We start from the raw sequence: 13617 nt of genomic DNA on the forward strand, positions 1-13617 counted from the left end.
ACGAGCAAAAAACCTCTTTGCTTAGGCAACTGTGTAACCCAACCAAATCACACAGAAATGATATTAAATTAAACTTAATTTATTGCATTTTGAGTTTTCATTTGAGTTGAGCATTTCACCAAAAACAGAAAACTGGTTCAAACAGAAATGCATGGAAAACAGGGAAAGAGAAAAAAAGAAAAGAAGAAAAAACAAAAATGAGAATCTGTAATAAGATGAGGAAGAAGAGAAAAAAAAAGTTCATTGATTTTTCGCTGTTCATTGAAACAGATTTCACTTTTTACAAAATCTTTTAACATTTAATTTCTTTATTCAATTGAGTTGCCAAAAGAGATCGATAAATCATGAGATTAACCAAGAATACTGACGAATAATGAAAAATAATAAAAGTTTAAATTTTTGCTTCTCTTCAACATTTTGCTTATTTGCTTGACTTGAATTGAAATTAACTTAATGTTTTGCACATTCAACTTTGATACCAACATTGAATATGGAATAATATTAATGCACACAAAAATAGAGTCAAAATGTAATAATAATAATAATAACCATTGAATTGAGGCAAAATTTATGAGACCTTAGAAAGTAATTTATATACATTTTTGGGCACAAAAAAGGAACCAATAGTTTGCCTCATTGAACTGTTATTGATGTTCAACTTTCAAACATTTTGTCTGTAATAATGAAAGCAAAACTCTAACAACATTTAATAATAATATCTTTATTTACCTAGAAAATGATATTTTTAATGAAAATTATTCTTCCATTCCAACAATGCAATCTTGATTCAAAGTTGCCAACTTTTCTCATGAAACTTAATACCCTTTTCAAGTGAAAGGTGAATTGGAAAGGAAGGTTGAATCGAAATCAATGTTCATTTTTGAATTTTGGTTCAACTTTGAGTTTACTTTATTTCTGGGTTCGATGTTTGCTTCAGTTTTTCAGGAAAAGGTTAATGAATAACTCATTCTGGGCTACTTTTGAGGCCAAAATTTGCTTCTTTTTTCGCACAAAATTCAATATTCTTTTTGCTTACCTTTTCATGTTTCCATGTTTTCATGTTATTAATAATGTTGTTGCCTTTTCAAATGCTTCAGGCTGATTCTACTCTTGTTGGCTACTTTTACGCTCATATCTATTCATTTCCATCTTGTTTCACCAACAGCTATGAATTTTATTGAAAAATATTGCATTTGATTTAAACTTTTTTCTTCTTCTTCAACAACTCACCTTTCCATTGAAACAAATTAACTTTGCATGAGAAACTCTTTCTCTTGCTTTTTCCCTCTTTCCTTTACGATCTTCATTAGTCATTTGGGATAATTTTTCAGATTGTTTTACCAACATTTATCATATTATTTTAGTCTTTTTTCTTTTTTTCACATTTTCTTGAAAATATTTTTCAATCAATTTAATTTAATTTGTTCCTTCATTTTCTTTCCACCATTTATTACATTTACAGGCTTTTCGGGTTCATATTTTTGTGTCAGTCAATTAATTAATGGTTACTTGATTTGATTAAATTTCAGTTTTCTTCTTGGCGACCAATGAACAAGTTTCTATTCAATTTTGACTCAATTTTGGAAACTTGTAAATGAATTTTAATCAGTCCATGACTTGAGTTTATTGATGATTTTATGCTAATGTTTATTCAATTTGTTCAATATTCAAAAACTTTGCTCATTTGCAGTTTAAGTGCAGAGGATGGTTATGGTAAGTCACGATAATTTTGGTTTCTTCTGAAATGTTTTAGGAATTTCAGTCAATCATTAATAAAGATCAAGTTTTTCACTGAGAAATTTATGCAAAATCGATTGAGAGAAAAAATCGAATACCGAAATTGCTCAGATTTAGGATCAAATCGAATCGTTCTCAATCAAAATGCAAGAATTTTTCTGGGTTCAGTAAATTCGAACATTCGATCATTCAACTTTCGACAGCATTGAATGGTCATGAAATCAATTCAGTCGATAAATATGAATTGGTTTCGATTCTAGAAAAGGTAATCTAACCTTTTAAGTTGATAAATTGTCTAAACCAAGTTAGAGAACCAAAGTTGAATCAAGGATTGAGTAGAAAAACTTTAAGATCATTCCATGAGTTTCTTGTGAAATCTTTTCTGATCAATTGGATACAGAAATTAATATGATAAAAAAAGTTCAACATTGAGTTCAACTTTGAAATAGCATTTCGTAAAGTATCGATAAGTTGAAATCAAATTTTCTCAATTGATCAAGATGTTCAGATTGTGTGATGAAATTGCTCAGAAAAACTATTCTTTGGAAATATTTGCTTTTCATGCAAAATTTTCCTTAATAACTGAAAAACATGAAATTCTCTAACATTAATTTGAATGTGATTTATTTAACATAAGTTTACACTTTTATCAATCAAACACAAATTTAATTTAAAGTTCTCTGATGAAAGGAAAATCATAAGAACTGCAGTAATTTTCAGGGTAAATAATTTACTGAAAAGAAAATTTTTGGCGAAATGTAAGCAGAAAAGTTATCATGGAATATCATGAAGCCAAAGTGAGCACAATATTGAACACTATTTATCTGTTTATTATATTTGCTTGTCGACTTGTGATGTTGATGATGAGCATTTTGGGTGAAAGGTAAGGAAAAAAAGAAAAGAAAATGGGAAAAAGAGAAAAAAAGGTAAAAAAGAATGAAATGAAAATCTTTTTACTGTAACTTTTCCTAATATATATGAAAGAATTGCATGTTGAATGAAATTCAATTTAAGATCCAAAAGATCTACATACAAATATACATTGAATAGCAATGAAAATGTGATGAGATAAGCATGATTACATTACCTTTGATTCATTGAGTTTCAAAGTTTACTTACCTTTTTGTTGTTGAACACACAGAATGTGAACAAGAATCTGACCTAACCTTTTTGAATAAAGGTATAATCATAGGAATGAAAAGAAGAAGAAGAAGAAAAAATTTGCTTTTTCACCTAAAAAATTTCATTCCATTTTTTGGATAAAATTGATAAAATTGCCTGGAAATAAAAAGTTGATATTTTTGTTTCATTGGAAGAAGAAGATTGCTTTTACTTTGAATCAGCTTATCAACGGTAATCACATTGGAAGGTAAAAAAGTTTACTTCAGACTCATAACTTATCGAGTGTTGAATCATTCAGTTAGTGTCAGTATTAGCATACAGCTTGAGGCTAATGCAGTGTGTTGACCAAGGGTCAAGTCGTTTACATTAATCTTGTTAGTGATGGAAATGGATAAAGGCTGGATTATAAGTAAATATCATTGGAAAAGAAAATATTTATTGAAAAATGTTTACTTCAAGAGTTTCCAATTTTATCAATTTACCATCAACTTTTTATTCCGATGTTCAACGTTGAACCTTTTTAGCAAATTGATTAACTGATGATTAATTGTCAGCCATTTCAATTGAAACATTTCATGTTTTCAATCAACTTTTTCATTTGTTTTATCTTTTTCAACTGTTTGATAAACACAAAAGTTTTTAAGTAAAAGTTCATTTTCATCTTTGGGTTACAATGAAAGGGCAAACCAAGAAAAGGGATTCAGATGGATAAAGTGAAAGCTTCAATCAATTTACTCTAATCAATCATTTTCATTGTTGCTGTTATTGATCTTGATTATATCAGCAAAGAAAAGTTGCTCTTTAATTTTCACTCATTCATAGTAAATCTGTATTGTTCATTCTCACCATTTCTAGTAACCTGTCAAATGTTCAGTTGTTCATATTTCAATCCTTTCAGTTTTAGCATCAATGTTCAAATAAACACCAAAATCATGTTAACTCAAAACTTGTTGGAAAGTTAGTGGAGAAGATTTTTCTAGGTTAACTAACAAAGGCTCAAAATTATCAGAATCTTGAAAGTTTCTAAATTTATCATGATTCAAGCGTTACCCATGTAATGTTCAATAACGAATTTTTTTAATCTTCTCTAGGTTCTAAACTAATCGATCAAAACATTGCAAAGCTATCAAAATCGTTTTTGGAATTTCAGTTCAGGTATGAAATTTTCGTTTGCATAACATTAGAGCTGCTTATCAGCAAACGGTTCACGAAATTCAACTGCTTATGGAGTAACTTCAAGATATTGCTTTGATTTTGCATTTTTCCGAAAAATTTTGTCAATGATTTTGATCTGTTTGTAAGTCTACACTCGTAATTGAATGGTTGACTTTTAAATTTGTTTTGACTTTTCCTGTTCCACAGTAACAAAGATATTACATTTGATTATCGGTTAATGATCCAAAAACCTAGTAATTATATTGACAGTTAAATGAGTAGAAAATAATTGACACAAAATTAAATTGCTTATCTATTATTAAGCTTTTCGTGTTGGACCGACTTCGAGTCACTTTTGCACTCACGAATCTGATCAATCAAAGAAGCATTTAAGCACAAGGAAATGTTTAACTAACAAAGAAAATAAAAGAGATATTTTCCAGTTTTTTTGTTATTCAGTCAAACATATAATTGATCAATGTTAATTGTACGTCTTATCCAACATTTAAGGTCTAAATTACACGTATTAATCTATAATTAAATGAAATTATTAATAGAACAACGAAGCAAAATATTCTTCATATCATGATATTGATTGTTGCTTCTCAATATGATAAACAATTTGTGTATTTATGATATTTGTAGGTTTAATTCAATTCATTATCATGGTTGTCATGATTCTCTTGCTTTTCATTACTTGATTAAAGTTACTTGTTTACGTTTCACAATTAATTGCTTCCTAACGTGATCTCAATGATAATAATATTTGTAAATATGGAAAAGTAAAAAGAAACTTTTCTCATTAATTAATCACAAATTTGCTGTTTGCGCATTTTTTCAATACAATTTTCTGACAATTATCGAGGCAATGATGATCGAGTTCTGCAAAGACTCGATTCATGGCGATGCTGAAACGTTGTAATCAGAAACTCAAAAAAGTTGGAATATTCCAATTCTGTTTCATTTTGTGATCAACCTTGGTTTGACTGGAAATTATCATGAGATGAATCACTCACATGTAACCAGTTTTACTTTAAAGAAATGATTGCAGACTTGAATATTTAGCGAAATGTGTCTGAAGCTATTATCTGTGATTGAACGTTCAGATTTCTATCTTAAAATATCAGTTTGGAAATTCGTAAAAAATGTTCTCCCTAAAAGGTCAATTAACACAAGACTTTTAGACTGATAACATATGCAAGGGAAACTTTGTCCAATTCAATTGAAAGGTTGCAAGTTACATCAATAAACTGAGAAACTAAGGTAAAACAGAAAGCATTAGACTTGACTGGAATTCATCTGATCAGGTTTGTTATTACAAGTTGAAAAGTGGCGACAATTTTGCCTTCAAGTGTTCAACTTTTGGCAAATCCTGGAGATTGAGCATAAAAGTTATCAATACTTAGCACATTGGCTCAACATTTTTTTCTTGCACAACTTGATTGTGACTGATAAATGTACATTTTAATGTTTATCAGATTAACAATCAGTTGAGACGGGAAAATTGTTTCAAAAAGGAAACTTTTTTTTGTCAAATCTTTGCATTTTTGTTTATCATAAATTAATTTGAGCCCGTTTCATCGTTAAAAATATTACCGATAATGAAAGGGTTTGCACTGCTATTAGTATCACTGGGTTGGGCTCAATTGACTAACTAAGAAACTTTGTAAACTATTATTAAAAGCTTGATTGCAGTACATTGGAAATCTGATAAGAGTAAAAGCAGATGCTTGCAATGAACTTTTTTTTCAGTGAAGAATAAAAGTTTGAAATTAATGATGAAAAATCAATTGATCTTATTGAAACTTAACCTTTAAATCGTTTGAAGGTTTTGCTCTTTGCGAATCAAAGTGATATTTTTATCCGTTACGATGGAAGAAGAAAAGTGAAAAAAGTTGAAAAGAGTTAATCTGGACATGAACCAAAGAAATGTTGAAACTAATCTGAAGGATAAATTTATCTGTGTGTGTCCACTTTGTTGATGGCATTAAAGTTTGGGTTTAAATTTTGGTGGAATCGAAGAGGAAGAAATAAAAAATAGCAATAAAATGATTTTTACGCGCTTTTTGTTTCTTTTTCACATTTCTTTGTACTTTTGCCATTGATATTGTTAATAAATGCTTTACTCTCATTTAGTGATACATGAGCTTGAATCACAGGGAAAAAAGGTTGAACAAAGATGGTGAAAAGGAAAAGAGAAAAAAAAGGTTTGAGAAAAAATCTAATTAAGTTTGAAAATTGATTGTTATTTTCGTTGTGATGGGGTCAATAGGAAATAGGTTAATACCTTGTTGGCTTAACTTTAATCACTGGTGAAACTGAGGATACAGGAATTGAATCAGATGAAGATAAAGGCTCTTTTTGTGATAAGACTAAATGTGATTTAACATGAATATCAAAAGATGGTGAAAAAGATGAAGAAATGAGTTTCGGTTTTGCTAGTTACTGAGTTACTCTTAGGATACAATAACGATCATGTTCATGATGGCGATTCAGACTCACAAGGTGGTAAAAGAAACATTAACCAAAACAGAAAAAAACTGATTGAGGAAAAAATGATGAGCAAAATCAGTGATAAGATATTGACTAACAAGAGTAAAAGGTAAGCTTAAGATGAATGGTTGCTGGGTTTTGTTTTTACTGTTGTTACACCAAGACAATGACTTTATCTTTCAACATTTATCGTTGTTCGTTTTTTCATCTTTCATCAACTTGATTGATTCTTTGATCTGGTCATTGCGATGCTTTTTTTTACTATTTTTCAAGTCTATCTTCATAATCTGTATTCTGTGTTTTGGGCAAAAAGTTTTCGATTTTTACTCTTGTTTTTTTCGTCTTTTATTGATGTCAACAAAGAATCTGCATTTTTTGTGTCGTTTTTTTGCTGCTTTTCAATGAAACAACATGATAATCATAATGAGGTTAATTTTATTTCTCCGCTGGTTAGCTAATAATGCCAAAGATAGATAGCTTATTAAGCATTCTGTTTACCTTTGTTTAATTATCTTTGCTGTTCATTCGAGATTTTTCTTCTTTTCCATGACTTTCTTTGCCTTTTCTGTTTTGCTAATCTATTCAGTTGTCTCATACGAAACTCATCATTAGTCAATAACTTGGTTAACTTGCAATGTCAATGTCATTTCAATCACAAATTATCTGAGAAAATTAAATGAGTCCAGACTGAGAAGAGTCAAGTAAAAGTGCACAATGAAAGTAACTTTTGAGATTAATGTGATTTCGATTGTTTCGGCGATAGAAAATTTTTATCGAAATTATCTCGAGTTTATTCTTTGAAAAATTGGAGATTCTTTTGCATTGAAAATTGAAATGGATTATTGTTGTTAAAAGGTAAACTGTCTGGATTGGTGTTGTTCAACTGCTCACCATGGAACTTGTAAGAGATAATTTGAAGACAAAATGTAATTTGCACTTTTAAATTTTGAAAGAAAATTCAGCCTTCTCTTTATATTATTACTGAAATCTGAATTTTTTTGCCATTTTCCGTTTTTTTATTTGCTCCTTTTTCTGTCATTAAATTTTTTGCTTCAATATTACACTAAATTTACAGGCTAAAGATAAAAATCCAAAGAGTTGATGTTACCTGAAGCATGAATATTATTAGAGAGCATTAAATGAGTGTAACATGAAGAAAAAAAAGAAACGATAAAAAGTATCATAATTTTTGCACAATTTTTCTGTCTTGTTATCACCATCATTTTTATAGCTCTTGTCATAATCACTGATGAATCAAAACACCTTTATTTACCATGCTTTATCAAATTCCTATCACATGAAGAAAATGTTGCTTTTCTGGAAAAACTTTTCCAATTTCCATTTCCATTTGGATCACACCCAAGATGAAAAAACATGCAACTAGAATTTGGAATTTAATTGAATCTGAAAGAGAAAAATGGTTTTCTGATCAATTGAAAGGATTGACTAACTTTGAAAGTCGCTCAAGTTCCAGCCATTATTAGCAACAGATGGACCAAATGATGAGGCAAAACAAGTTGAATGAAACAGGGAAAGTTGATGAACACGAAATGATTCAACATTGAAACATTCTGTCAACAAGTATTATATTGACCCTCAATAGACTCTAATCAAAAGGGTTTATAATTAGGAGGCGAGAAAAGGTTGATGATAAGGTAAGAAAAGAAGAAGAAAATAAGAGGGAAAAAAGTCCAATGGAAATGATTTAAATTCATTTGATTATCTTTTTAAACAACAATATTTATGTTGTTCCCTGTTGTGGCTAATGATAACTTGTTTTATCGTCACATTTGTCATCCAATACAATTAAATCAAATGATTTCATCGGAAAAAAGAAGAAGAAGAAGCTTGAAGAAAGGAGAGAGAAAAAGTCAAATCAAGTCTGGACAGTTAATGAACAAAAATTAAGTTGATGTAACTGAGGCTAACCACCTAAAGATGAGGCTCCTTAGGCTTGATAACCTTACTTAGCGAGAAACGAAACAAACTTATCATCATTGTAATCATCATCAGCCTGATCACATCTTCAAACCCATTTCAAATGCCTTTACTCTAACCATTAATTAACCGACAAATGTATCGTCAAAGCGTCATATTGCAACAGAACGAAAGAAGGACAAAAAAGTTATCCAAAAAATGAGACAAAAGTTATCATTGAAAGCAACAACATCCGTAGGTGTGTAACACCCTGTAGGTCCAGGTTGGTCACTTGAGTCCAATAAAGAAAAATCGAGTTGTTCTGTTAATCGTTAATCATTATTATTACTCATTATTGGTTCCATTTTTACATAAAATTGTCATTTTCCGTCACATTAGGCCTCATTTGAAATCTAAATATTCAAGTTTCTTTCACATTTACCTTTGTCATGAAGAAGCATTAACATCATGTGCTCAACAAAACCAAGCCTTTTTTGTTTGCCTTTTGCGTTTTAATAATATTAATACAATCGTCTTGCAACTTGTTATTACTTTATCTTGAACCTTTTTTTTCATTCGCTTTTATTACCATTATTATGATAATGATTAACATAATTATTATCATTATTATTATTTTCATCAGGCCTTAGAGTCACTTTTAATGGTTTACCTATGCTAAACAATCAGAAGGAAAACCGACAATTGACAGGTAATTTCATGTTATCAGATAATTCAATATTTTTCAACATTTCATTTCTTTTTTATTATTTGCTATAAAAAATGATTTGAAACATTTACTCAATGACAGGACAAGTTCTGTGTGGGACTTTGCCTTTAAAATAAAGTCAAACGAGTGAACACCATTTTTGACATTCCTCATTTACTGATCATCGTTTGATTTACGATTCATGATTTATCTGTTTTCATTTTCTTCTTTTCCTTCATTTTACCATTTTGCATCCTTTTCAGTGCTCAAGTGTGAATGGCTCAGCGTCTTTTGTACCATCAACATTACTCTTAATGTGATTATACCTTCAAGTGCAATCAATTTATTTATTTATCATTTTCAGTAATAATGTGTTTGTGTGCGGTTTCCATTCATTTATTTTCTTTCGCTGGTTAACATTCTTGTTATCAGTTGCATTTCAATCTGATGAGTTTTCATTCAGTCCAATGAGTTTACCCTGTACCTTTAATCTTTCTTGTTAATTAAATGGAATTATTAACACACCTTGTTAATAGATACTCTCATTAAAGGAATTTTAAGATAATTAAAAATTCATTTGGGTGTTTCCATGCAAAAATTGAAACAAAAGGTTCAAACTTTATGATAATCTATCAACAGAAATTCATGAAAATCTGATTAATTGATTGAATTCTTTTTGTTAGATTTTCCAGGCTGCTCAGGGATGAAGAAGAAAATGATTTCCCAACTCATGCATGAATTTCTATACACAGATTCGATTCTTTTTACACAACTTTTTCAGTCAAACTGACTTTTGAAGTTTTCCAATCGTCTTGTTTAGCTTCAAGGCATAACATTATAGACTTTACGAAATCTTCCATTTTCGGTTTACATCAGAATTGTTGAATTACTACGAAATATATCGATCCTTTTTAGCTCAGAGTCAGAATTCGATTTTCAGCTTTCGTACTTCATATTTGAGGTTTTCTAGAACATGTTTGTTCTGATAAGAGCTGACTGAATTCAGTATTTTCAGTGTTGTTTAAGTTTAATCATTTGCAAATGTCAAGTTTCTGCCAAAGTTCATCAATTTTGTTCTAATCTTGAAATGCAAATTATGAGGGAAACATTTTGTTTAAAATTAAGCGCTTCTAATGGATGGAACTCATGTTTCTGAAGACTTGATTCGATTACATTATTGTTGACCGATAATCTGAAGATGTATTGAGTTATTCATAATCAAATGCTCATTGGGTAATCTAACAATAAATTCATTGTCAGTCTTGATTCGTTGTATCTGTTTTACTGATTCAATTTCATCCTGAATGACTCTTATTTCCATAATTTTGTGGTTACTTGGTATACAATTTTTTCTTTAACTGTTGTACATTTCTCGTCACAATCGTCACCATCAAAGGCTCGAATGTTAATCTCAATTTGGCTCGACTCAAGAGAATAATTTTTCACATGTAAAATGTTCCATTTGATGGAACCAAAGCAACTTTTTTGCCTCTTTCAAAGAGTAATGCACTTATTCTGTTCCATTGTGAATCAAATATTTTTTTTTCATTTCCATCTTCTATCATCATGTCATGTTTTCCTTTATTTCACCCAACAAACCCCATTGAATCTGTAGAAACGGTTGTTAATGAAATTAAATTTCGTTCAGATTTTCCTTTCTTTGAAAGAAAATCAAAAAAGAACAAAAAACCTTACATTAATCTGATGACTTTTCAAACTGATTTACATGAGCTGGTGAAGTTGACGTTGAAATTTTCATCTCAATAAACTCAAGGTAAGATCAAAGTAAAAAGTGTTCAACTGAACGCATTCGTTTACTGATTAAAATGAATAGAATCATGAAGAGCTTATTCCTGCCAATTTACATACTCTTCAATCAATGTGATCATTCAGTTTCGAATGAAAATAGCAGGAGAAAAAATGAATTTCCATGCAAGAACCACTTTCTTGAGAAAAGGACTGAATCATGTAAATGAAATGGAAAAGCATGATAGCCGGAAATGCTTCTTATTCGCTTTTCCTTTCATGATAACTTTACACGAAAACAATGTTTATCATGCAACAGCAAGTGTTGAGATCAGCAAAATTGCTGCTTATGATTGGGATATTATTATTGACCAGTCAATGTTGAGACAATTGGACACTGTTTGGTGATGCTAAATGAAGATGGAATGAGTTTATACTGAAATGAAACTCTCGAAGCATTTTGATGATTCCAATGGTACAATTGGATGGACATTTGATGAACCCACAAAAAATGTTTTCCTTCCATTTTCCATCAGCACTGTTGATGCCTTTCCAAATTGATTGGGTAAAAAAGGTTGAGACAAAATTCAAGTTGAATGTAACTTTTTTTCCTCATCTTTCTTACTTTGCATGATAAATGCTTCTTGTTTCCAGTCACACCTTAAAATCTAATGAGTTAAGAGTTTTTTTTTCAAACACTGATTAGATTAATAAAGTAATTCTGTAAAGTGATTCACAGCATTGGTTATAACTTGATGATTATCATGGAGGAAGGAAGAGTAGAAAGTATTAATTTAATCATTTACCTCATTTGAACAATCAAAGGTATGCTGATGATGATGCTGATGATGAACAAAAGTGATCATCATTTTTGATGAGAATAATGAGAATGGCTTAAAGTAAATTAAATTAACACCAATTGATGATCATTTATTTAAAATGATGAGCAGAAACATTTCAACGTAAAAGTTTCAAAAAAGTTTCAAACGAGCTCTACATGATTATAAGCATTAAAAGGCACACCTTACTTTTTTGCTTAATCAATTTAAATGATTACCAATCAATGAATATTATCATGTTATTATTAAATTATACCTTTTATTCCAAATAACTTTTTTCTTTTTTAACGGAAATTCTTTTACAGCATTTTGTTTTTCATTGTCACAACCGAAAAGTCTCAAAAAGGTTTCCATCTTAGGTCGATCGCCATTTCGATATTTCTTCTCATGGTTCTACTGCATTTTTGTTGATATTATCATGTGAAAAGAATCGAGTAAAGAAATTCTATCAATATCGGACATTTCACTAAAAATTTTCTGCTTTTTTGATTGTTTTTGAATGTGAATTAGAAAAATACAAAATATTTCCTTTAACCCCTATTGTCATCGAAATAAGATGGAGGATCGAAAGTTAAGTTAGATCAGGTTACATTAACTTTTGCACATTGTTTGGTAACCAAGCAAATGGATAGTTAATTTTTTGAGATGAAAAAACATAACCAACATCAACTTAAAACTCATTGGTTAATACATTGAATTGATGTTGATTGTGCTTTTTTCATCTCAAAGATTTGACTATCGATATGCTTGGTTACCAAGCAATGTGCGAAAGATAACGTAACCAGCTCTAACTTGACTTTCGATGCTGTATGTAGGCCAACCTTAACTTCAAGGATGGGTCGATCTATGCGTACACAAACTACAGAGCATTTCTTCTATTTTTAATGATGTAAACCGCTATTATTTGAAGAGGCTTAGAGACGCAAGACTTTTTTATACCGATTGCCAGATACTCATTTGCCATATTCAAAGCCAACGTCATCCAAGGTTATTTTTCGGGATTCGCTCAGTATGATATTGGAGGTCGGATTATCACACTGATTAAGTTTCGTTTTACTAATTGTTGCTTCGTGACACAATTCAATTTTTATGCAAAGCACAAATTTGGAGTTACCTTGCTATTACCATGTGGTACCCAGCAAAGGAGTCACTCGAGAATCACCTCCAAGTTCTCCTGATCTGATTGAATGTGACTTGTTCCTATGGAGGCGATTGAAAGACAAGGTTTTGCGCACGGACCTCGAACCTTAGATGATCGCAAAGAGTTCATCCACGGAGAGTTCTTGACAACGATCAAGAAGAGATGCATAGCATTTGTGGCGCAGATGCTTTAAGAGACGCCGCTTGTATTGCTCTTGAAAGAAAGGAATAGAAGTTGCAGCCTTGTTGCAGTTGCAAGTAATGGGTGTTACGATCTAATTTTATATTGATGGTTTTGGGAATTTCGACGAATTGTGAAAAACATCACAGTAATGCCCCGATAAATGTCTGCTTTTGTATTTCTTTTAGCACAAATTGACAACTGTTATTTTAATAATGATTATATTTATCTATAATCTCATTTTGAAAAGAGTATTTAATCAAATTTATAAGCTTTTCTTGACTTTGCACCGAGATTGCAAATAAAAGGATTGTCCAATGATTGTAAAAACAATTAGCTAATATATTTAAAACAGAGATTTCAAATGATATTGTAATAACATTCAAAAAATTTTGCCACAATAAATTTCTGCCTTTAATATTAATCTCCTGCTTCTCTTTACTTCACAAATGAACAACTACGGCTGAATCTATTTTGCCCGATTTGAAATCATTCATCAATTAAGCACATCGAAAACTTGGTATTTCAGGGAATGACCTTGAGATGTGAAATTATAGTGATCTCGACTCCCGAGAAAATTA

The sequence above is a fragment of the Tetranychus urticae genome, chromosome 2, assembly GCF_039701765.1.
Source record: "Tetranychus urticae isolate SD_2017Ah chromosome 2, NJAU_TeUrti_SD_1.0, whole genome shotgun sequence".
Classification (NCBI taxonomy): domain Eukaryota; kingdom Metazoa; phylum Arthropoda; class Arachnida; order Trombidiformes; family Tetranychidae; genus Tetranychus; species Tetranychus urticae.